The sequence below is a fragment of the Lynx rufus genome, unplaced genomic scaffold (genome assembly GCF_022079265.1).
Source record: "Lynx rufus isolate CCGP_SWC_20201006 ecotype Redwood Valley unplaced genomic scaffold, mLynRuf1.p SCAF_2, whole genome shotgun sequence".
NCBI lineage: Eukaryota > Metazoa > Chordata > Mammalia > Carnivora > Felidae > Lynx > Lynx rufus.
The window spans coordinates 59466846-59493830 of record NW_025814834.1 but is presented as its reverse complement, the minus strand read 5'-3'; the positions used below and the strand labels follow the sequence as shown (position 1 = coordinate 59493830).

Below are 26985 nucleotides of genomic sequence, written 5' to 3'. Positions count from 1 at the left end.
AAACAGAACGAAAATCCTTGGATTATCTGTCAGTCCTGGTGGTAATTTTGCATCTTCTCTCGATCTTCACTCTTGGAGGTCATTATCTTGCCTGTCTCTACACTCTTGGAGGTCATTATCTTGCCTGTCTCTATTATTTGCATCTCTGGACCCCAAATAAGTTTGTTTTCAGCTAAGTCTTTGGGGGAGCAGAGTCCTTGCATGTCTAAGTCAGACTGTATGTAGTTCAATTAGAATTTTTTTAAAAATCTGTGTTCCATAAGCGAATCCATGTATAGGTTTTTATCATTGTTTTCTCAGTTTACTAGGATGAGCCAATTTTGAAAGTGTCCAGTGTTGTCACAGCTGGGCTGGACTATGCTAACAGAAAAGAGAATTCCTCTAGATCTCATTCGATATCAGAATTAGGAACAACAGCTGCCTCGGCCAATACGGCTGGTGAATATGGGGCAGAGAGAGCCCAAAGCCTGGGAAGCTTGAGTTTGCTTACCATTTCACATGTTCTCTTCAAGAACCCTAACAAAATGTAAAAGTTAGTAAGAAGCCATAGGATCCAAGACATATGTACATAATTCTTTAGCTTCTAAGTCCTTACCAACTAATTAATCAGCAGTTAAGCAAAGCATGGATCTGGTATCAGAAGACTTACATTCTTCATGTACAGTTTTATGACTTGAGGCAAGATCCTTCACTTTTCTGTGCCTTGGCTTCCCCATTCATAAAGCAGAGACAATAAAACCTGCCTCATCTTCCTCTCTACATTGTGAAACTTAAGTGAGCAAGCCTGTGAAGGCTTTTTAGAAACTGTAAAGAAGTGTAAAAGTTTAAGGATCATTATCAATTAACATTCAACCTGAAAACTTTCCTAATTGAACTCCATCTTAAATTTAGCAGCAATATGAACTTAAAACTCTGCTTTGGGAGGAGGGCTTACATGCTTATTTTAAAATTCAAAGAAATAAAACCAATTCCTATAGGTATAATCATATGAATAAAAATACATTTTCTTTTTTATTTATTTGTTTTCTTTCTTTCTTTTTTATTTTATTTTATTTTATTTTATTTTTGGGACAGAGAGAGACAGAGCATGAACGGGGGAGGGGCAGAGAGAGAGGTAGACACAGAATCGGAAACAGGCTCCAGTCTCCGAGCCATCAGCCCAGAGCCTGACGCGGGGCTCGAACTCACGGACCGCGAGATCATGACCTGGCTGAAGTCGGACACTCAACCGACTGCGCCACCCAGGCGTCCCTCGTTTTCTTTCTTTAAAAAAATTTTTTAATGTTTATTTTATAAGAGAGAGAGAGAGAGCGCTAACGGGGCAGCGGTGGAGAGAGAAGGAGACACAGAATCTGAAGCAGGTTCCAGGCTCTGAGCTGTCAGCACAGAGCCTGATGGCGGGGCTCAAACTCACGAACCATGAGATCATGACCTGAGCCGAAGTGGGACGCTTGACTGACTGAGCCACCAGGTGCCCCAGTTTTCTTTCTTTTTTAAATAAAAAATACAATTTCGTTGGAGGGAAAAAGCCCATTGGGGCAAGTGTTTTAATATACAGTTTAGGGAGCAGATACTGTTTTCTCAATTGCTGAGTGCTAGAGCAAAATGAGAATCAGTAGTACCTGCCCATCCTTCCAAAGGGCTCGCAAGTTTGGCTGCTAAGAAAATCTTGCTCTTTCAGATCCCCTACTTCCATTTTCCACCATGGAAATGTTTACTTGGTCCCAAATTGCATGGAGACCCAAAGCTTTGGCGCTTTCAGTCCCTTTGATCACAAACTGACGGTACAGATTTGGATGCTCAGGCAAGTTGACTGATGGCCAGATATTTATGAGTATGCACAGACCTGAGGGATACCCTTCTAATGCAATAATTCTTAAGTCCACATGTGCCAACCTCCAGGGCGTAATTAACATTATTTTACTTTATTTTGTAAATTGCACCCTGTGCAACACAGCCCTCGGGGGCTTCTAGAGAAAATGAGCACATTATAACAAATAAAATATTACAGAACAACAACTAATAGCTTAAGCAAATTAAAAATAAGAACCCATAAAATAGTCTTGTTGCTGGGCCACAGGGGAGGAACAAAGTCCTTTAACCACTAAGACTGTTAGACGCTTTAAGACTTTTCCTTCTTTCATGCAAGGGGAGCAGGAGAGGGAAGAAGGATTGGAAGAGGAAAACCACAAGCTTCACTCAGAGTGCATTAGTTCCCAGCAGGACCACAAAAGGCCCCTGAGTTATGGTAAGGGACCAGCACTTTCCTGATGCCCATAGTTAGGTAAGGTCATATTTGGTTTCTTGAGATGTATGGTCCAACTTTCAACAACTAACTGAAGACTTCTGTGCTTCACTTTCCCACCAGACTCAGACCTGATGTCATTTTCTTCATTTTCCTAAATAGGAAAAGTTCCAAATTATTTAAAAACTTAAACAGACCTTATCTATCCTATAGGTACAAATAATAACACCAACTATAAATATATAAATAAGTGCACACATGCACACACACACGTATACACGTACACTCCCACATCTGTAATTGAACTTCCAGAGGCCCTTCTGCAGATGACAATATGGGCTAACAGAAATAATCTTCTAGCCAAATACAAAGCCAGTCCACTAGGCATTTTTAAAATAAGAGTGTACTCTAATTTTTCCTTAAGCCTCCACAAAGTTTTGCATTGCTATCAAAATATTTTTGGAAATTCTGTAATGTTTCTCCTTTTCCCTTGGCTTCTTATTTCTGGCAAGGACTAAACCCCAAAATATCTTTCCTCTGGGACACTGAAATAACTGTCCCAAAGCAGCTGCCAGAGCCATAGCTATTCAGAGATTTGGGACAGATTTCCAAGGAAGGCCACTTGCAATTTTTATTGTTTGAGTCAAAAGCCCCACCTTCTGAGATTCTCAAAGAACAGGTGTGAGGGGCGGGGCTGGGGGGGGTGCTGTCTCCTGGATTCTCTTATTTTCGTTCACAACTCAGTCTGCTGTTTCACTTCTGTTTCTTCCCTCCTCTTGTCTGCCGCCCACCCTCCTGTGGGTTCTATTTTAGATGCAAAGAGAAAAAACAACCCACCACTCCCTCTCCCCACCCCACCCCCCCATCCCCAGTGCTCTGAGGTTGTATTTCTCCTCTGCTGACTTTCCAAAAGCTTCCTTATTCTAATGGTGCCACAGAACTGGGTTCTTCTTACCCAGGGCCACCTCCCTCAAGTTTAGAACTATGCAGCGGCGTATCTAGTAGATTAAGAGAAGAAGAAAGAGGTCTTTACCACCAAGCAAGCTGCCTGACTGGCCCAAGCTGGGGGGTTTCCTGCAGACAAATAAGGTTTGGACTTGTTATGTAGCACACAAGGACCTTTACATCAGTGGTTCTCAGCCCTACTCGCGTCTCAGAAGCGCCTGGGAATTGTTCCCAAAAATACCTTTGTCAAAAACAAAAACAACAACAAAAAAACCCCCAAACCAAACATAACAAAACAAAACAAAAACCTTTGTCCAGGCCTGTTGAACTGAATCTCTGGCCTGGGCCTGGGCGTTGCAATTTTTTAACAGCTCCCAGATGATTCTATTGTGCAGCAGGATTAAGAACCACCGATTTAGATTCCGCTTGTGGAAGTTATCCAACCCCGAGCTTACTCCCTTCCTTCCAAATACACCCCAGGAGATTCCTCTGCCTGCTCTCACACCAAAGATTTCTGGGAGCCAGGAAATGGAGTATGGTGGTCTAGGGAATGCAGTTTAGTTTTAGAAAAGAAGAGGGTTGAAGAGAAAGGTGGCACCAAGGCATGGAGGAGGCTGGTCCTGGTGGTCCTCCTGGCCCCCTACATGTAGGGGCACACAGCTGGTGTACATGAGGCCCCTCCTCTCCCTGGGGCCCGATCCTCTTAGAACTTGGCAGATGAGGCACTTGAAGCATCATGATGCTTTCTTGCCTGCCTGGGAGAGGGGAAAGACTAAGTTGTGGGGGACACCGGAGACTCACAAACTGTGATGCACAGACTCAGGATAAGAACACATCCCAGCCAGCAAAAGGACAACTTAAAAATTAAGTCACATCTATCCTGTAAGTGTTAGGATACAATAACAAGTGTGATTTTACATGCAGATTATAGCCAGAGAGATGGACACATAGCTGCTGCCTTGACACAGTCTATTCCCGGTCATACAAAGGCCGGGGACTCCACTGACCAGGGAGAAAGTGGTTCCTAAAGCCCCAGACCACCACGGTCTCTTCAGACCCTCCAGCTGCTCACCAAGCATTTACGAAAGCATAAGGAGTCCCTCCCTCGAAGCCCAGAGTTCTAACGAACTCCAGGGGGTTCGAACCCTCCCACGTCCCAGTTGCTAAGGCAACTGGTGGGCACCATCCAGCTCTTCTAGGCCAATGACTCTGCTGGGCAAGGGGCCTACCCTGTACTTAGCTTTTGCTCAGAGCTTCTTGGCTCTCCGCCCGCCTTCCTCTGGCACATTTACAGCTGCTGTTGCACTCTTGGCTTAGTCTATACAGAGAAGGTCTTTCTTCCAATCTCTCTCTCTCTCCCCAGATGTCTCAGAGTTTATGTGGGAAAGCATGTTCTTACAGCCTGTTAAAGAGACCTTCAAAGTCATGCCTTCTCCTGCAACCTTTGGAATCCACTGGATCCAGGCAGCGTGTCAAGTGGATTGAACGGGAGGGTGTGACTATTTTGCACGCGCTGGGTAGAGTTCCTAAATGTTTCTGGGTTTCCCCCTAGCGTGGTTCTGATTGTGAGCATCCAGAACTCGGGGTCTTGCCCTCAGAAACAACCGTGAAAAGCACGGGCAGCAGGATTAATGCAGATGTGCAACATGGATGAGGTCCAGCTACCAGGGAGCAAGGGTTTTACATTTTCTTGGCCAAATTAAAACCTTCCCCCATTCACACCACCTTGGCGCTTCCAATATAATGAAGCTCCATTACTTGGAATTTGGGGTGTGTTTCTTTCCCCACCCCACCCCCACCCTCAAAGCAAATTCAAGCAAAAAGACTGAAAGAGAGTGAATGAATGATCTCTCTTTCAGATAATGAACTGCCAGAGTCCTGGCTCCTGCCAAACCATACCCCACCACCAAACCAGCAAACGTCAGCCTGTGCCGGTCACCGTCGCTCCTTCCCAGAGCCACGTCATCCCGCCTGACTCGTCTGGGGCTAGGGCCCATCCCTTCCTAAAGCTTCAGCATAAATTCGCAAACATGTGCAGCTCCCCACTTTAAGAAAGTTTTTTTGCTTTGCTTTGTTTTGTTTTGTTAATGAAACGAAACCATGTAACCTGCTGTATTTATTTGCATTCGAATCCAATAGTTAGATCTGGATACTGAATATGATATACCTTTAAAACTTGTCAGAGTGATCACATTCCAAGGCTGGGGACAAGGAATGCCTAAAGGCAGACCCTCCCACAGGAGGGGACTGGCAGGGAACGCCCTGCCTTGGAACTGATGCGCCCTGCTGCAGGGGTTTCTTGCCTTGTTTCATTTTTAGAAACCAGAAAAACACGAAAGGGCTCCAGTTCTAACCATCCCACTCAGGCCAGGCCCCAGGCAAAACTAGAAAGCAGACCAGGAGGGCCAAGCCAGGCTTCCAGCTCCTACCTGCCCCGTGAAAATCAAGGACCCAGTCAGGGACCCCATACTCCCCAGCCCAGGGTAGACAGAAGCAGCTCAGGGGCACATGCATCCCAGAAGTCTCTGAATGCAGGACAGAAGAGCAGAAAAATCAGTTAGGTGTGTCAGGGAGTCAATATAATAATCATCATGATGATAATAAAAATAATAATGGCCACTAGGATTCTTATCCCAGCTCTTCTACTTAGAGGCTTTGTGACCTTGAGCATTTAACCTCTTTCTTCGCCTGTAAAATGATGACAATTATCTACCCTGCCCTTGCCCCAAGGGTTGTCATAAGAACCAGATGAGATCATGTAAAAAATTTTTTTTCAAAAACTATAAAGTTGGTTTGTAAGCTGTTCAGAATATTCATTCCTTTCTTTTTTTAATTTTTAATTTTTTTTTTTTATTTTAGAGAGAGGAAGTGGGGGGAAGAGGGGAGGAGGGAGAGAGGGGGAGAATCCCAAGCAGGCTCAACACTCAGCATGGGCTGGGGGCTCTATGTGGGGCTCTGTGTGGGGCTCAATCCCACAACCCCGGGGTCATGACCTGAGCCAAAGCCAACAGTCAGCTGTTCAACCCATTGAGCCCCCCAGTGCTCCTGAATATTCATTCTCTTTAAGGCTATTTAACATCAGTAGATATGCAAAACCAGATACCACACCTAAGTATTATACTAAGTAGATGAAGTCTTAGCTATCTATTGATAGTTAAATATGCATATGGTATTTTTCTTCTAATAAGTTACTGTTACTGGGAGATCTGTAAATAGCCTCATTGCATAAAACCAGTTCCGGCACTTGCTAAAGTGGGCTTCTACCTCTTGATGTGGTATGGTTTCAAGGGTCCCTAAGGAGTGCTCCGTACAACTCCGAGTGGGTGGTGCAAGTCTTTAGCTAGACCACATAAAAATTATATCTATTCTCATTGAATGCAGCTATCTCTATGATTTGTGAGTAGGCTGTTCAATGAGTTCAGAAAAACATTTCCTTCTAGCTCCAGCTGGCAAGATGTCAAGATTGAAAAACACATTTCCTGCTTCTCTTTCTTGCCCCAATTGGGATGGATGACCCTAATTCTCACCACCCCATTTCCTTAAGCCATTAGCAGTGATTGAATCTCTGCCCATCCCAATGAGCCTCACATAGACGATTTCAATGCACAGCGGCACCCGTAATAGAGAGAACTATGTTGTGAAACTCCAAATTTACTTTTAATTCCATCTTTGACAGACCAAATTGAAGCCATGGGTTATACTTTGTTATGGCCGCTTAACGCTAGCTGGAAAACTCAGGCACCCTCCAGTTTGTAAAAGTTTCCTTCTCCCATTAGCCTCAGATCAAATGAGATACCTCCATCTCTGTCTTGATGGCTTTCAGTGCACAAAAAAAGAGTCCGTCATGATGGGGGAGGTTCTATAGAAAGGACAGCCAGAAGCCAATGTCCCCGAGGAACTGGGGAGCCAGCGGAAGAGACAACGAGGCAACCAAGCATTGTCCTCTTACTGTCCATACATTCACACACACTTGTTACAGGCTGCTGAGCAAGGAAGGAGTTCCATAAGACACACAAAAGCTCTGCAAGCAATATTCACTCATTCTTAAGTAACCAGGCACCACTTACCTGCTCAAGCTTGAGAGAAGAAAAAGATAATAACAGCAACACTGCCGCTGACTGTTCCCCCTCTTCACTCTCACAACGAACCCACTATGATCCCCATTTGACAGACGAGGTACTAACAAGGCTTAGAAAGGTTATGTAACTTGCCTAATATGTCATAGGTGTTTGCTGCAGAGCAAAAATTCCAACCCAGATTTATCTGATTGCCGAGCCTCTGCTCTTAACCATTACACTCGGCTGGCTTCATTGTCCAGAGGAGTCAGTCAGGAAACCTTTGGGATGCTGAGGCTTGAATCGGCTTTTGAGTGCAGTGTGTGGCTTGGGTTGAGGGAGAAGAGGGGAGGGTGTAATCCAAATTGCTGAGTTTGTATCCCCAGGGCTCACCACACTGCCTACTCCATGGTAGAAACTCAATGTGTATTTAATGAATGAATAGATGAGAAAATGAGAAACAGTACAAGCAAAGGTAGGGAGATCAGTCTAAGAATGGAGAGCAGATGTGGGGAAAGGGAAAATGAGAAAGTGGAAGGGGAAAGAAGCTCAAGGAGACCAGACTTGAGCAGTTCTCACTGTAGCAAGGAGTAGGAGCGGAGGTCAGCCAAGCCAGGTGGAGCTATTTGAGGAAGGCTTAAAATTCTAGAGTCATGAGTTTGCATTTAGTTCTGTGCGTAGTTAAGGTAATTCCTAAGAAGGGGCTTGATAAGGTGGAAGCCTTGATTGAGAAGGTGAGTCTGGGTCTGGTGTGTGGGAGTGGCTGGAGGTGGAGCCCCAGTGAGAAACACACTAGGGAGGACTGGGGGCTCTGATTGGTGACCTAGGTACGGGTGGAGCGCAGGCTTGTCTTTTTTTTTTCAGGTTTGTGTCTTAAACAGACAAGAGAGTTGGGCATGCCATCGTGACTGCATTATTTAGGGCAAGCAGAGGACAGCAAGGAGGCGTGCATGTTGTTTTCATGACAAACAAGCTAGGATATGGAGATACGATGAAAATAAGCAGCTCAGCCTCACTACACAAATAATTACTTTTAAAAATCTGCGGTCATCAGGTCAAAGGAATTAGCTACTACCTGTCTGAGCAAGTGGTTCCAAGTGTGTTTAATGATCTTCATTGGCCTGAGATCTTTTTTTTAAGCCCTCAAATAATTAGAGCAGTTCTTTTGTCAAATTTAGGTGGATCCTCTTGCTAATAAGAGTCGTGAACCACAGGTAACCATTATTATTTGGCAAACATGTTGAGAACAAAGGCAGGACCTTCTCCTTTGGGGGGAACCTCATAGTTGGTTCAGCACGGAGTACACAGAAATGAGTGCCTCCCAAATACATGTGGCCTTGACTTCCTAGCAATTGAGAGAGCTTTCTCCTTATGTCCCATACAGAGCCGGCACTCAGATGCTTCTAGCAATGCTCAAAGAGCTCCTGGGGCTCCAAACATTTGTGCCCAACATCAGTTCTCTGACTGTGCTTTAATCACATACATTCACAGGGGGTTTTGCCTTAAGAAATGAGCCTTAGGGTTCTTCGATGTTGGTAGTATCCTGTGAACAGAAGAGGATTTGAAACTGCAGGCACATAGATGTTCATTTAATCATTCAACATACTTACTATGTACCCACTATGTACCAGGCTCTGTTTATGGCACTAGAAATATATCAGCGAACAACACAGGCAGTCCTGCCCTCATGAAGGTTACCATCTAGTCAAAGAAGACAGGTAACAAACAATAAACGTAACTAGTAAGTTGGAAAGTGTGGAGTGCTATGGAGCAAAGGAAGAGTGTGAGGATTGGGGCCAGTGTCACAATTTTAAATAAGGTGGTCAAGGTAGGCTTCATTGAGATGGCGACATTGATCAGAGACCTGAAGAAGATAATCGTCTGTGTTGTTCCTTACTTATTATGCTTAAAACCTTTCTTAAAGCATCAAACTTAAGGTAAAAATGAGGCATCAACATCTGGTATAAGCGGAATCGGGGACTAGCCTTCTTGTTGCGAAACTAACCAGGCACATATTCAATATACTTGCATTTTAACAAATGCGACCAGATAAAACTTAATTTTCTGAGGTAGAATGTGCTAAAATAGCACTCCAAAACCCTTTCTGGGTAACAAAGTTCCCCCGTTAAAACTCTGGCCCTGGCAGTGCCTTTCTGTCAGGTACCATACTTTCTCTGAAAACCACAATAAGAACTGCTCTTTTAGATCAAGATTAGAAACAGATACCAAATGTTTAAAGGGGATAATTAATAGCCAACAGCAAATCTTTGCATTAATGCAGTGGCAGGTGAACGAGTTCTGAAAATTCCCTTTACCAGAGAAACAATCAGCTGCTTCACCACTCACCCTGCAGCCTTTATTTCTCGCTTGGAAAAAAGCCATATTTATGGCTTTTGTGGGGGAAGAAAAGAGGCCAGGAATTCTGTGTTGGATAAATTTGATATCTGTCTAACCAATGATAACAACTCACGTTTAAGTGCGTATTGTTAAAACCATAATCTCCGTTCCAGATTCTAAGCTATCGTAATACGTGTATTTTCAAGCCTTTTGGGTTCCAAATGGCTCCCAGATCTAGAAAGTTATGTTACTGCTCAGCCAGGCAGGGGTTTGGTCTTGCACAGAGCTAGTTTCAACAGAGTCCCTGAAACACAACGTGTTCTGAGAAATTAGAAAGCATGCAGCGTGTGTTTCTTTTACATGATTATAACTCGGTTTCTGAGTGGTTTTCATACTGAGTGGTTCTGCTCCGAGATTTCACCCCCAATATCACCTCCACATTTCTACGTCCTGCCTGCATTTCTCTGGTAGCTCATATATCTTCAACTTCTGACTCTGCTCAACCCAGTTCAGGCCTTCCTCAATTCTAAGCTGCCAGAGTATCATGGCTGAAACACTTGAATACTCATGCGAAAGGAACTCAATCAACTTCTGCTTTTGTGTCATTTAGTAACAGTTGCTCTATTTCCTTCTCTTCTATTAAGCAATTCTATTTGCACAGAAAAAACATAACCAACAAATGACTCTTCTTTTGTTTACCAAGTACTGAAAGCGGTGATAATAAACTAAACCATGCCAGACATTTACATAACCTACTCCACGCTCACATGGCAATGTCACATAGGGCTACGCGATGTGAGCCCCTTCAGAGGAGAAATGACAAAGAACTTCAAGGACAAGAAAAATTGCTTTTACCAAGAAAAAAGAAGCATGGTTTAATTGTGATTTGACTTGACAAGGGACACGTCCTGCTTTGAACAAAAATACATGAGCCTCTTGGGCAAATTATCAGGTTGATGTTGAATACACCGGTTTATCTTTCCCAACTTTTGCCAGATGCTCGATTTCATGGGTTGGTCTAGAACCACAAAATATATCCTATTAAAGCACAGGAACAAAATAGATGCTTTCTTCCACAGGAAGGCTCAACATGTAAATAACCACTATCTCTTTGACCTATATCCATTCCTGAGGCTGCACTCGTGACTTTCCACAAGCACCAAGCACCCCTGTATCTCACTATCACCTCAACCATCCTGCTATTGTGTAGATGAATTAACTGTGACAAGATGAAGTGACTTGCTCAAGATCCAGTCACCACAACTAGCACTCAGGTGCTCTTTTGCCCAAGGTTACACAGATAATTAATGAAAGGTGCTATCATTCCCTGCCTTCCAGCTTCTGGCAACACCCAACTTCCCCACCTTCTAGTAGCTGCCTCAAAGCACCTCACCTGTGCCCTGCACTCAACCAGAATGTCTGACTGCCAAAACATGCATTTGAACCCGTGTTTCTTCTATGTCATTTGGTTGAGTGCCACCTGTCTTAAAAGCAGGGCTGATGTACAAAATATTTAGCCACTGCTATGGTCTAAGCACTTGACCATTCAGAAAGGATATTGGCTTAATGCTGAATCAAGGACCTGGAGGCTCCCCTCCCCCCTCAATAGGCCCTGTTAGCTGCAGGTGTGTGGGGAGATCAGAGGGACCCCTAGGGGCAGTTTCTAAAGAGAGAGGTGTAAAGGATCCAGTCTTCTGTAATCTGTGCACCACACGTACAATGCTTCCAATTTATTATTCATTCAACAAATATTAAGCACCTACAATATGTTTTTCCTTGTGGGAAAAAGAAAAGCAGTCAGACACACCCTCACATCCTACCTTGTTTCTCGATGGAAGAGACAAGAAATGTCTGTCAATAGTTACAACAGAAACCAGAAAATTGTTTTAAGATAGGTCCAGGAAGATGGGTATGGCTGTTGACAAAAGGAGGCATCGTTTGTGGTTATGCATCACAGAAGGCCTTCTGGGAGGCTCATTTCAGCCATGGCTCTTAAAGGGTAGGGAGGATTTGGGGAGGAGGAGCTAAAAGGGACAGTATTCCAGGCTTTGGGAAGAAGTGCACACAAAAGTAAGAAATGGTAGGGTATATAAAGACCACAGACGTAGTCTAGCTGGCTGGCCGTCACTGGTGGCACGTTTACAGGCATCAGCACCAAGGAGTGTGGCCATAGGAAAGGGAGGGGTTAGCAACGACTGAATGAATACTCTAGAGCACTGCTTCCTGGGCTTCAGGGCATGCTCCCTGGGAGCCCTCTCATTTCTAAACTGGTCAGGCACCCCCCCCCCCAATTTCTGACTCTACTAGAGAACAGGCAGGCATTGGCTAAATGGACCAAGGGATTACATGCCCTTGCCAGGCTCTGATGGGCCAGGGAAGAACTGGCGATTGAACGCTGCCCTTGGAATCACTGCCTGGGAACAGGATGCATTCTCCAGCCTGCTTGGAGGCAGCCCAGCACTGAGTCTGGCTCTACTCCAGCCTGGTTCCAAAGCCAGAAGTGGGAGTATGTGACAATGGGCCGTGAGTGCTCCCTCGTTCCTCAGTTGGGGCTGGAGGTGGGAGAGGGGAGGGTTTGTTAAAAGTAGATCTAAAACAGGAGTAGGCAGAGAACACTGTGTGAAGTCATTTAAGAAGAATGATCGACTCTCAGAGTTTGCTCTAGACTAAACTGGAAGAGATTTTTTTCAAAGTTGCTTTTACCATCTCCTATAGAATATACAGGTCCCTCATTATTTTAGTTCGATGATGGAAACCAGCAACTTGCTAATTGGAAAGAGCATGGGCTTTGGAGTTCCACCAATCTAGCCCCAGCTCCTTCCTTGTCAGGAAGAGAACATACTTCCTATTTACCTAGAAATGATGCACTGGCAGGCAGGGTTCACGGATTCAAGATGAGGTCTAGGAAAAAGGAAGTTAGTAAATAAGAAGTTGTCAGTGCTTCTCTACCATGATGCAAGAACGATGGAACTCTGTTCTCCCTGACTGGTAGTCTTAAACAGAAGTATTTGTAGAACAAGTACAGAGAGGAAAACCAGCTCCCCTGGTCTAAAGGCTGTGCTCCCTGCGAACAGCCAGTTCCTTCTGTTCTTATTCTACACCCCACAATCTGTCTTTACATCTACAATCCAGTTTCCTGAGTAGACTTGCTTTAGAGCATCCTGTGTATATAACCAGCTCCAATTTTCAAACAAAGCCTTTCTCCTATTGCATTGTTTTCCATATTGAAGACTTTAATCAAATTCTCAGAGGTCCATGAATTCTTTAGAATAACTTTTAAATGTTGTGTTTTCATTTGAAAGATCGCATAAACGTTTTAACACAAGCATCACCTGGATCACCATCTTTTTACAGAGTAATGCTCTGTAATATCAATGCCCAGACTGGATTTGCATTGATGACTATTTTGGTCAAGTGACCATCTAAAGTCTCATAATGTAAGTGTGAAAGCAATAGTTCTCAAATGGGGATATATTCAAGGTTCCACACGTTTTCAAGTCTGAGAAACATTTCTTAACTATAAATAACATGACAGGCTGGTTTATATATCAGTGTCTTGTAAGTTTGGCTATGATGAATTAATCCCTCCCAGCTTAATCACCCTGAATGAAGGGACCCAATAGTTATTGCATCTGTAGAGCTAAAGATCAGATCTGTGGTATCTGTACCAATATACTGCCAGTCAGTGAAGCAACCAGTTAAATGACCTCCTCCTGAAAAGCTCTACTCTCTTGTATGTGACACATAGATTGTGATTGGCCATCAGAAAAACTAATCTTAGATCTGAAATAGAAGACCTTTTGATCTCTGCTCTCAACTTTGTAAAATGCAGGTGAAGCTACCTCCACTACTATTAATAGGGATATGGGGCTAATAATTCCAGACTTTCCGCCGTGCCAGGTCTGTCTGGCCCTGCTCCTGACTCAGTACTCTTATCTTAAGGAGATTACGATGTGCCAAAGACCAATGAGATGAAAGAGGCATGAGAAAGAACATTTGGAGAAAGTCATACCTGAGGTCTGCAGGCTAACTCAGGTAGGACTACGAAAAGTGTCTTTAGGCAAATCATGCATCTGAAAGACGTCTCTGAGTCTGGGTCAGAGTAGCAGTATTCATGTTTTGGATGCAAATAACAAAGTCACCAAGGGGACTCATTTGTTCTCGTAACTGGCAGTGCAGAGGTCGATCCGACTTCGGGTGTAGACTCAGTGGCTCAGCACCGCCCTCAGGACAATTTCTTCCTGCCACTCTGCCCTGCCAACACAGCATTGGCTCCAACCTCAGGCTGGCTCTCCTCACGAACACAGGATGGATGGCTGCCAGCAACACGTAGGCCATGCGCTTCCTCCTTTGGGGATGCTTTTATTCAGCATTCCAAGCAACAATTCCAAGATTTCACCCTGATTAGAGTCCTTGAGATCTCTCTTCTCCAACATTCACATCGAATCAATCAGAAAACGATGGATTCTACCTTCAAAATATATATGGCATCCAACCACCTGTCACCATGTCTGCTGCCACCACCCTATTGCCATATTTCACCTGGATTACTGGAGTCACCTCCTAACTGGTCTCCCTGCTTCTGCTCCTATTCCCCCTAAAGCAGCCTGCGTGACACTTTAAAAATGTAAGTCAGATCATGTCACTGCTCAGAATCGTCCAATGGCTCCCCATCGCACTTGCGAATGAGCCAGCGAGTTTGCAATGCCCTGTAAGTGCATAATCTGGCTCCCGGCACCCTTTTGGGACCTCAGCCCCTGCCACACCCCCTCCCTTTCTCACACCAGGTCTGCTCAGCTTCTGATCAGGGACATTATACTGGCTGTCCTCTTTGCCCAGGACTCTCATCTTCTGGAGAGCCACACGGCTCACTTCCAGGTCACTTTGTCAGTGAGACCTAACCAGGTCACCCCATTGAGAACCACAATGTCTGCAAGACCCTCTGCACTCACAGTCTCCCTACCCTGCTTACTTTTTTCTCTAGTACTGCTCACCTAGTGTACTTATTGATTTATTGACTCCTCCCAGCAAGAATGTAAGAGATTTATGTCTATTTGTTTCCCTGATGCAGGTGCTCAAAAAGGTTTGCTGAGTGAATGAATGAATCAGCCTGGCTCTGACACCTCACCTACTTCTGAACTCTTTTTTTTTTTTTCCAATGTTTATTTTTTGAGAGAGAGAGAAAGAGAGAGACAGAACGTGAGGGGGGAGAGGCAGAGAGAGAGGGAGACACAGAATTCGAAGCAGGCTCCAGGCTCCAAGCTGTCAGTACAGGGCCTGATGCAGGGCTCGAACTCATGAACCACGGGATCATGACCTGAGCCGAAGTCAGATGCTCAACCGACTGAGCCAGCCAAGCGCCCCTACGTCTGAACTCTTATGGGAAAATGCCTAAGACCATAAAGTTAGGAGTAGGACCTACCAAAGTTGGACTACGCTGGATGTCTCCAGAGAATTCTGATTGGAATTTTGACTATGTTCTAAGAAAGAAAATGATAGGAATCAACAGACAATCAGTGGGGTTAACAACACCTATGGTGCTTATGTAAAATGATGGTTCTTGGGTCCAACCACAAACTTACAAATCAAAATTTCAAGGGACAGGGATTATAAAAATCTCCATCTTCTTTTGTTATTTCTTTCTTTCTCGTTTCTCCTTCTTCTCCATCTTCTTCTTTGTCTTCATCTTCACCCTCATCTTCATCTTCGTCTTTTTAAATCAGCAGCTCCAGGTAATTCTTCTGTTCATTAAAACTGAGAATAGTTTGGGGAGTGTGTATCCATACTTGGCAGGAGCAACACAGGTGTACTGTGAGACATAACAAGTATGACAAAGACAACTGAGATATAATAAACAGTATTTTTATTTATTTATTTATTTATTTATTTATTTATTTATTTTTTATTTATTTATTTTTGAGACAGAGAGAGACAGAGCATGAAAGGGGAGGGTCAGAGAGAGGGAGACACAGAATCTGAAACAGGCTCCAGGCTCTGAGTGGTCAGCACAGAGCCTGACGCGGGGCTCGAACTCACGGACCGCAAGATCATGACCTGAGCCGAAGTCAGCTGCCCAACCGACTGAGCCACCCAGGCGCCCCAATAAACAGTATTTTTAAATGTTTACTTATTTTTGAGAGAGAGAGAGAGAGAGAGAATGAGCAGGAGAGAGGCAGAGAGAGAGATAGAGAATCCAAAAGGGTCTCTGTGCTGACAGCCCGAGGCGGGGGCTCAAACTCACAAACCATGAGATCATGACCTGAGTTGAAGTGGGATGCTTAACCGACTGAGCCACCCAGGTGCCCCAAGAATATTTTTTTGGTTGTTTATTTTGAGAGAGAGGGGGAGAGAGAATTCCAAGGAGGCTCTGCACTGTCACTGCAGAGACTGAAATAGGGCTTGATCTCATGAACCATGAGATCATGACCTGAGTCAAAATCAAGAGCAGATCCTTAACCGACTGAGCCATCCAGGCACCCACAGAAGAATACTTCGAAGTCGAAACTGTTAATGAACTTTGGGAGTTGGAGTTCTCTTTAGATAATTATTTCCTTTTGTTTGCATAAATCTTTGTTTCTTGATTTTTCCATACAAATAATCAATATTCAAAAAACAATGGTATTTTTGTCACTTAAATAGAATTAGATTAACATTTTGTTAAATTTCATGCCAGTTTATAGGACTAGATTTTGCTTTTGACATTTTCATAATCATATTTAATCAATCTCTGAATCTGCTATTTTTTGTTCAACAATAAAATTATCATTGTTTTTATCCAACTTATTTAAACAAACAAACAAAAAGTTCACCCATTTCTCTTAGCCCTACCACTCCCTGCCTCTGGCAACCACCAATCTGTTCTTTGTATCTATGAGTTTAATTATATGTTTTTTTCTAGATTCCACATATAAGAGAGATCATATGATATTGTCTTTCTCTGGCTTCTTTCATTTAACACAATGCCCTCAAAGTCCTTTCGTGTTGTCACAAATAGCAAAATTTCAATCTTTTTTATGGCTGAGTAACATTCCATTTGTGTATTTGTGTGTGTGTGTGTGTGTGTGTGTGTGTCCCCCAATTTCTTTATCCATTCATCTATTAATGGACACTTAGACTGCTTCCATGTCTTGGCTGTTGTAAATAATGCAGCAAAGAACATGCGGGTGCATATATTTTTGAATTAATGCTTTCATTTTCTTCAAATAAATATCCAGAAATGGAATTGCTGGATCACATGGTAGTTTTATTTTGAATTTTTTGAGGATCCTCCATAGTGTTTCCATAGCAGCTGCACCAATTTACATTCCCATCAACAGTGCACAAGGGTTCCCTTTTCTCCACATCCTCACCAACATTTGTTATTTCTTCTCTTTTGGAGAATAGTCATTCTGACAGGTGTGATGGTGATATCTCATTATGATTTTCATTTGCATTTACCCAATAATTGGTAATGTTGAGCGCCTTTCCACGAACCTATTGGCCATCTGTATATCTTCTTTGGAAAAATGTCTATTTAGATTCCCTGTCCATTTTTTAATTGGATTGTATGTTTTTTTGCTATTGAGTTGTTTGAGTTCTTTATATATTTTGGATATTAGGTTCTTATTAGATATATGATTTGCAAATATTTTGTCCCATTCAGTAGGTTGCATTTTGATTTTGTTGATTGTTTCCTTTGCTGTGCTTTTTAGTTTGATGTCATCCCACTTATTTATTTTTGCTTTTGCTGCTATTGCTTTTGGTGTCAGATTCAAAAAATATCACCAAGACTTATGTCAAGGATCTTACCACCTATGTTTCCTTCTAGCAGTTTTTTTTTTTAATGTTTATTTATTTTTGAGAAAGAGAAAGAGAGAGAAAGCATGAACAGGGGAGGGACAGAGAGAGAGAAGAGAACAGAGGATCCAAAGCAGGTTCCAGGCTCTGAGCTGTCAGCACAGAGCCCGACACGGGGCTCAAACCCATAAGCCGTGAGATCATGACCTGAGCCAAAGTCTGACATTTAACTGACTGAGCCACCCAGGCACTCCTTTAATCCATTTTAATTTTTGTGCATGTTATAAGATAGTGGTCTAGTTTCATTCTTTTGCATGTGGCTGTCCCAAGTTTCCTAACACCATTTACTGAAAAGACTGTACTTTTCCCATCATATTTTCTTGGCTCCTTTGTTATTATTGACCGTATAGAGGCACCTGAGTGGTTCAGTTGGTTAAGCATTCAACTCTTGGTTCTGGCTCAGGTCGTGATCTCACAGTTCATGGGTTTGAGCCCTGAGCTGTGCTCCTGTCTCTCTCTGCCCCTCCCCCCCCCAAAAAATACATACATACATACATACATAAACTTAAAAAAATAATGGACCATATATGTGTGGGTTTATTTCTGGGCTCTCTATTCTGTTCTATTGATCTATGTTTGTTTTTAGTGCCAATACCGTATTGTTTTAATTACTAAAGCTTTGTAATAGTTTGAAATAAGGGAGTTTGACACCTCCAGCTTTGTTCTTCTTTCAAAAGATTGACTATTCCAGGTTTTTTATGGTTCCATACAAAGTTTAGGATTTCTATTTTTTTTTTTTTAGGATTGTTCTATTTCTGTGAAAAATGCCATTTGATAGAGCTTTCATTGAAACTGTAGATTGCTTTGGATTGTATAGACATTTTAACAATATTAATTCTTCCAATCCATGAGCATGGACTATTTTTCCATTTATTTGTGTCTTCTTCAATTTCTTTCATTAATGTCCTAGAGTTTTTAATATATAAGTCTTTCACATCCTTGGTTAAATTTTTTCCTAGGTATTTTATTTTTTTTGATGTAAGTGAGATTATTTTCTTAATTTCCCTTTCTGATAGCTCACTTTTAGTATATAAAAATGAAACATAATTTAAAAAAAATGTATGTTTATTCATTTTTGAGAGACAGAGTGTGAGGGGGAGGGACAGAGAGAGGGTGAGACCCAGACTCTGAAGCAGCCTCCAGGCTCTGAGCTGTCAGCACAGAGCCCCATGCAGGGCTCAACCCAAAGACTGTGAGATCGTGACCTGAGCTGAAGTCAGATGCTTAACTGAGCCACCCAAGTGCCCCCAAAAATGAAACATATTTTTTTAGTATAAATTTTGTATCCTGCAATTTTATTGAGTTTGTTTATTCTAACAGCTTTTTGATGTATTCTATAGGATCTTCCTGTATACATTATTATGTCGCCTGCAAATAATAAGTTTTACTTCTTTCTTTCTGGTGTAGATGACTTTTATTTCTTTTTCTTACCTAATTGTTCTGGTTAGGACTTTCAATAACATGTTGAATAAAAGTGCAAGGGTGGACATCCATGTCTTATTCCTGATCTTAGAGGAAAAGCTTTCAGCTTTTCACCATTGAGTATGATCTTAGCTGTGGGCTTGTCATATATGGCCTTTATTATGTTGAGGTATGTTCCCTCTACACCCACTTGGTGAGAGTTTTTGTCATAAATGGATGATAAATTTTGTCAAATGCTTATTCTATCTACTGACCTAATCATATTTTTATCCTTCGTTTTGTTAATGTGGTGTATCACATTGATTGACTCGTAGACCTCACATCATCTTTGCATTCCTAGAAAGAGCCCACTCAATCATGGTATATGATCCTTTTAATGTATTGTTGAATTTGGTTTGTTTTTTATTGAAGATTTTTGCATCTATACTCATCAGGGATATTGGCCAGTAATTTTCTTGCGGCATCCTTGCCTGCTTTTGGTAACAGGATAATGCTGACCTTGTAAAATTCATTTAAAAAGTTCCCAAAAAAAGAAAAAAAAAAGCCACCTGGATGGCTCAGTCGGTTAAGTGTTCAACTTTGGCTCAGGTCATGATCTCACAGTTTGTGGTTCGAGGCCCACATCAGGCTCTGTGCTGACAGCTCAGAGCCTGGAGCCTGCTTCAGATTCTGTGTCTCCCTGTCTCTGCCCCTTCCCCACTCGCACTCTCCCTCTCTCTCTCTCTCAAAAACAAATAAATATTTTTTTTAATTTTAAAAAGAGTTCCCTGCTCTTCTATTTTTGAGAAAACTTTGAGAAGGATTTGTATTCATTCTTCTTTGAATGTTTGGTCGAATTCACTAGTAAAGTCATCTGGTCCTGGACTTTGTTTGTTGGGAAGTTTTTGATTACTGATTCAATCTCCTTATTAGAAATTAGTCTATTCAGATTTTCTATTTCATCATGATTCAGTCTTGGTAGGTTGTGTATTCTAGGAATTTATCCATTTTTTCTAGTTTGTCCAATTTGTTAGTGTAAATTATTTATAGTAGTCTCTATTAATCATTTGTATTTCTATGGTATCAGCTGTAACATCTCTTTCATTTCTGATTTTGAGTCCTCTTTTTTTCTTGGGGAGTCTAGCTAAACACTTGTCAATTTTGTTTATCCTTTCAAAGAACAGCTCTTAATTTCATTAATCTTTTCTATTATCTTTTTAGTTTGCATTTCATTTATTTCTGCTCTAGTCTTTGTTTACCCTTCTACTAACTTTGGGCTCCATTCGTTCTTTTTCTAGTTTCTTGAGGTGTAGAGTTAGGTTGTTTATTTGAGGTTTTTCTTGTTTCTTGAGGTAGGAATTTATCACTATAAACTTCCTTCTTAGAACTGCTTTTGCTCTTAACAATAGAGAACAAACTGATGGTAACTGAAGGGGAGTGCACAGGGAGGGAAGGGTTAGATAGGTTATAGGTATTAAGGAGGACACTTGTGGTGAGCACTGGGTATCATAGGTAAGTGATGAATCACTAAATTCATACCTGAAACTAATGTTAAACTGTACATTAACTAACTGGAATTTAAATAAAAACTTTGAAAGAAAGGAAAAAAAAACTGCTTTTGCCACATCCTATAAATTTTAGCATGTTACATTTCCATTTTCATTTGTTTCAAAGTATTATTTTATTTCTCTTTTCTTTGTTGAACCACTCGTTATACAATAGCATGTTGTTTAATTTCCACGTTTGTGAATTTTCCAGTTTTCTTCATGTAATTAATTTCTAGTTTCATACCACTGTGGTCAGAATAGTTGTTTGATATGATTCAATCTTCTTTAATGTATTAATACTTGTTTTGTGGCATATGGTCTATCTTGGAAAATGTTCCATGTGTACTTGAGAAGAATGTATATTCTGCTGCTTTTGGATGGAATATTTGTATATATCTATTAAGCCTCTCTGGTCTAACACATCATTTAAGACCAATGTTTCCTTATTGATTTTCTGTCTGGATTATCTATCCATTGATGTAAGTTGGGTATTAATGTCCTCTAGTAGTCTTGTATTGCTATTTTTCCTTTAGATCTATTAATATTTGCTTTATATATTTGGATGTTTCTCTATTGGGTACGTATTTACAAATGTTGTATCTTCTTGTCGGGTTGACCCCTTTATCATGTAACAACTTGTCTTGTCTCTTACAGTCTTCTGTCTGAAAGTCTATCTTGTCTGACAGAAGTCTAGCTATTCCAGCTTTCCTTTGGTCTCCATTTGCACAGAATATCTTCTTCCGTCCCTTCACTTTCAGATGTAAGGGTGTGTCCTTACATTGAAAGTGAGTCTCCTGCAGATAGAACACAGGGGGGTCTTGGTTTTTTTTTTTTTATCCATTCAGCCACTCTGTCTTTTGATTGGAGAATTTAGCCCACCTATATTTAAAATAATTATTGATAGGTATGTGTTGGTTGCCAGTTTATTAATTGTTTTCTGGCTGTTTTTACAGTTACTCTCTGTTTCTTTCTTCCTCTGCTGCTCTCTTCCTTTGTGGTGTGATGACTTTCTTTAGTGGTATGCTTACATTCCTTTCTGTTTATCTTTTGTGTATTTACTACAGTTTTTACTATGTGATTACATTAGGTTTATCTGTGACAACTTATATCTATAACAGTCTATTTTAAGTTGATAATGCTGGGGCACCTGGCTGGCTCAGTGAGCTGGGCGTCTGACTTTGGTTCGGGTCATGATCTCATGGTATATGGTTTCGAGCCCCATGTTGGGCTCTGTGCTGACAGCTTAGAGCCTGGAGCCTGCTTGGTATTCTCTCTCTCTCTCTCTCTCTCTCTCTCTGCCCCTCCTCCATGCACACTCTTTCTCTCTCTCTCAAAAAATAAACACTAAAAAAATTAAGTTGATAATAACTAATTTGATCCCATCCTTTTTATAAGGATGCTAATCATATTGGATTAGGTGCCATTCTACTCTTAATCTTAACTAATTATTTCTGCAATGACTCTATTTCCTAATAAAGTCACATTCCAAGGTACTGGGAGTTAGGACTTCAACATATGAATTTGTTGGGGACACAATTCAATCCATAACACCATCCCTTTCTCTTTGTGATTTTAAGATCCCTAAACAACTTTCTGGTTACTAGGGTGGTTGCCCAGGTACCCAGGATTTAGCAGAGGATCCTGGAGAACATATATCCAAGAGGATCCTCTCTTGGTCACTAGAGATGAGTCTCTCCATTGTGAACTGATGTTCTGTTCTTTCAAGAGTCTTCAGTGAGTCTGGCTAGCATGACTCGGTCCCCGAGAGCCTGGTCACTCTGGTTATATTGACAATGTGAATTGGGGGAACTACACAATAGTGACGAGCAGTCATTAGGCCCAGTTTGCAGAATTGGTTGACTTCTCTCTCTGACATTAATGTATCCTCTCTATAACTGCAATCTCTCTAACTCTATCCATTTTGGAAGGTTCAAAAAACAGCTAATAATGTCAGGAGATGTGCCTGGTGAACATCCTCCGCCAGTCCTGTTCCTCAGCAATCTCCACACCCAACCTACTTCTAAAGTTCCGGGCCTGACATCCGCAGATACGAAGTATGTTATACAGCATGCCCTCATTAAAAACGGAATTGAGGTACCTAAGGCACAGGTGGAGATTCCCAGATATTTTACCACAGTTAGTCCATTCTTTCACTGGCCCCATCTTTTGTAACTCGGAGCCTTCACTGAGGAGAAGAAAGGTCTTGATTTCAACTTAAATATTCTTGCTTGCATATCCTTTTCTGATTCCATCAAATATCTTTCTCTCCCTGGAGAGAACACAAGGCTAAGGCTTAAGTGGAGGTTCTTAGAGGCCTCAGACATTATCATAAACTTGAAAAAATGCTTTTTTATATTAGCTTAGCCATTTTATCAATTAATCTCCTTGTTCTATCCATGGAAAAGGCTATCATCAAATGGTTCAGTTATGGTGGCTAAATATATTACATGAACCCTGTGGGCCATTAGCACCAACTCTAAGTTTGAGAGTTTTAGATCTACTCCAGCTTTAAAACTCAAAACAGAGGAGCCAAAACTTGAATGCAATGAAATTTGCAAACCCTAGTGGTTGACCCAGAAATTTAATACAACAAAATCTGAATACAGGAGAAGCTCTCTTAATGGAACATTCCTTAACCAACTTCCTGGATTACCTTTGCTCTCTAACTCTCTTTAACCCCCAATGATGCCAGGTGCACTGAATGTTAGCAGGCTACTCTTTATCACAGTATTTTTCAAAGTGTAAGTCTTCATATCAGTTTACTGGGTTGACATAAATTCACTGAGTCATGACTGGCATTTTTAAAATGAAACAGTATAGAACAGTTATATTGTATGCTTAAAATCAGTTATTTATTCTAAAATGTGTTTATATTTATGGCATCAAAAGTGAAACATGAGTGCAAAAAAAGAAAACCCAAAACAAGTAAATTTTAAAGCCAGACATGAAAAATAATGTAAAAATGAAGTTGAACACTTTGAAAAGACTATAAAGGCAGGTCACTAAAAAATAAATAACAAAAACTGATGTCAAATTAGTTGCAAGCTAGAAAACTAAAAAATGAGGAAAGAAATTATAAAGCCTAAAAGAACTCCACACTAATATTGTTTACAAGTGTCTTTAAACTCTCTCTCCCGCTATAGAAAAACAAAGGTTGGCAATCCTAAACCCAAGGTATCAAGAATGGGGCTTTTGCAAGAAAAATAAGGAGCATTTCCAATCAGCAAACCCACACAGTGAGCCCCACACCTAAAAACTGGGAAATGAATGTACAATTATATGTTTTAAGTACAAATAAAAAGTTTAAGGTTTAAGTTGTCTTAGAAGTCTAAATCATACATGAAAAAAGGACTTACATATTTTTAAATTTTGGCCAGTCCGTAGAATATGATGGAATAGAATTTGAATGTTATAAACTCACTGCACCTATCAACAAAGGAAGGAATCACAAAGCATACCATTAATGTATCAGAGAATGTAATCAGATGGCTAGAGTATAAAACAACATGATCAGAGCAAAGTACAGAAAAAAATCATTGTCTCACATCAGGAAGGACTAACCACTTATAAGCTAAAGACTCATAATCAGCCCAGATAACTAGTTTTCTATGATGCTTTCCTGCCTCCTCCTTCTCGTTGTCCTCTTGCCGCACGAGAACTGGTTACTCCTTCATGTGACACTTGCTGCTGTAAGTTTGTCTATTCAGGGACCTACCAGAGCCTCCATAATAATTCCCTATACATCATCGTTTATAAATATGCATATCCATTATCTAGATGCCAAGCTCCTGGAAGATAAGAACCAGGTGTTTCCTGGTATTCTCAGCATCAGCCTGGGGCCTGGCACTTGGTAGGTACTTAGTAAATTTTGTTAAATGAATGACTGTGCACATAGAAGTCAAGGTGTTGCCCTAATTTTCAATAAAAATGGAAGGCAACTTAGTTTGAAGTAAATTGTAAATCTGGCATTAAAAAAAAAAAAAAAAAAGGTTGGAAGGGCACCTGGGTGGCTCAGTTGCTTAAGCATCTGACTCTTGATTTGGGTTCAGGTCATGATCCCAGTGTAAGGAGATCTGACCCAAGTTGGGCTCCTCATGGAACCTGCTTGAGATTCTCTCTCTCTGTCCCTGTGCCCCTCCCCCATGTGCGTGTGTGTGCGCACGTGCTCTTTCTCTCAAAAATAAATAAACATTAAAGGAAAAAGGGTTACAGTAATACAAGCAGGATGGCACTGTTACATTTTTAAGCTCAAAAAGAAAATCACTGGCAAGGTCAAAGTTCAGTAGGCTGTTACAACCATTCTAATCACTTTGCCTTGACTCTGGATTTAATATGAACCTTTCTATAATTTGGGCTCCCTGTTTGGGATCTTGACACTTCAAAGGAAGTCCTCCTAAATAGTCAAGACAAGTATTCTGGTCACTGAAAAAGAAAATGTTTCCACCTCTCAAACTGGTAAGTTGATTTTCTCGCACAAATCAGTAAAGACTGATCTGGTCTGGGAAAAAAAATGGAGGAAAACCATTGTTTTACTCTCAGGTATGTCCCTCCACCTGTAAATGTCCAAAATATGATCACTTTTATTACTTAAATTACATAATTGGAGTAATTTTCCTGAGTAATGGTGTAATACATACTGACTGTAGAAAAGTTGCAAAGGTCTAAAAAGTATAAAGCAAGAGAAAACACACACACACACACACACACACACACACACACACACTCTCATAATCCTACTTCACCATGGTATCAACTCTAACATTTGGTGCATTTGCTTCCAATTGTCTTTTTTGCAGTCTTCTTTATATAGCTGAGATTACTATACATGATGCATTTTTACGGCCCTAATCTAACAAGATAAGGTCACCTATCAAGTTTTCTTCTATTTACCCTGCCCCATGAAGAGTTTTCCTTTCCCATAACTTCAAACTTTCTAGAAAGACCGCTCTCTAGAAAATAATATCAGTGAGATTCTATTCATCAATCAAAAAATGTTTATTGAACACAAGCTCTGTGCAATGTATCAAACTGATGACACTGAGTACAGATAGAAATAAAAGTGACTATGTTTAAAGAAATTAAAAAGCAGATTGAAGAAACAAACCATCTGTACACAAAACATGTCAAGCGACCCCCTGTTTAATTAGGTGGCAAAGTAAAGGGGTACAGAAGGGGGGATACCAAAGGTAGCTTAAGAGTAAGTGGGTGCTCCTGGCTTCGACAAATAAGACTAGATACATTCTACATGAATCATTTCATTTAATCCTCCGGTGAACTTTGGGAGGTGAGTACTACTATTCTCTCCCTTTTACAGCAGTGGACACTGCAGTGCGAGGAGGCACGTAATTTGCCTCAGATCATAGAGCTAATATCTCAGTCTGTCTCCAAAGTTGGGCTCTTAACACTGCCTTCCATGCGATGTCCAAAGGCTTCAGAGAGACTGGAGAGTCCAAGAAGAGGGGGAAACATCCAATCAAGTGTTAGCAGAAAGCAAAGTATGAGCTTGCAGTCTATGGTAGGGAGCAGAGGAGAAGAGGTAAACAAATGGAGTATTTGTCATTCGGTGATGATAAGCTTCCCAGGAGATCTCCTCCTCGGGCAGGACCGGAATGGAGGCTGGAGGCCGTGGTCTGCCATTAAGATGCTCAGCCCTCCGGTCATATTGGAAGACAGGACTTCCCTGGGGATTTCCTGCCATCCTGAAGTCGGACAAGCTGCCTCACCTTCAGGTAGCCCTAACCCTTCACCCCACCCCTCCCTAAAGGTCTGGCGAGCTGGGGTTCTTGGAATAAAGATCCTCATTCTGCACGGACACTCACTGCTGCTCACGTACCTCGGTACACGCTCGCATTCACACACACCTTCTGCATGGAAGAGAGAGCCCCTCACGACTTCAAGTTTCCAACGTGGGGCCCACAGAAACGAAGACCTCTGGTTCAGCACCGGGGGCCCAGGCTTGGTTGAGGACTCCCGCAGGAGTCGCACTGGAACCCCGACCACCGAGCTCCAGCCCTTCAGATCTGAGCACCCGCAGCGCGATGCACTCTTGGCCGCCGCCTTCCCCCGAGAGCACAGAGTGCCTGAGCTCCACTCTTAAATCCACGCTTAACCGAGCGGCAAGAGCAAATCCCAATTGGCCCCGGCGGGCAGGAGGGGCCTCCACCAGCCGCCCCTCCTTCCAGGTCTCTGCCCCGACTTCCGCTGAGCCCCTAGCGGTCAACGCCCCCCGCCCCCCCCCCACACCCGGACGCTCGGGCCCAGCCGGGCGGGCGTCCAGGCGGCGGCGACCAGCGCGGGAGAGAACTCTACGCCCCCTCCGACGTCAGGAACCGCTCGCCATCCCCCCCCCCATCCCCCCCCCCCCAACCCCGTACTCCTTCCCAGCGCCCGGCTTCAGGCGCCGTGGCCCCGGCACGGCCGGCGCGGGCCGGTCACAGCCACCCGCTGCCGCGCCCCGCCCGCGGGCGCGCCGCCCCCAGAGCCCCTGCCTCCCCCGCCGCCCCTTCCGCTCCGCCCTTCCCCCTCCCCGCGCCCACCCCGTCCCCTGCCACCCTCTCCCTACTCGGTTCTCCCTCCCCTCTCTCACCCGAGCGCTGCTCCTTCCTCCTCCCCCGCGCTC

At 42.4% G+C, this 26985-nt stretch overlaps 1 long non-coding RNA gene across 1 annotated transcript; it reads right to left on the bottom strand.

Moving 5' to 3' along the window:
• Window positions 1-14893: 14893 nt before the first annotated feature.
• On the bottom strand, window positions 14894-26710 carry LOC124516250 (uncharacterized). The gene is made up of 3 exons (XR_006963006.1): window positions 26200-26710; window positions 23723-23792; window positions 14894-15391 (listed from the first exon to the last, which is right to left on the bottom strand). It is a non-coding gene; the product is annotated as an uncharacterized LOC124516250 (long non-coding RNA).
• Between the last annotated feature and the right edge of the window lie 275 nt (window positions 26711-26985).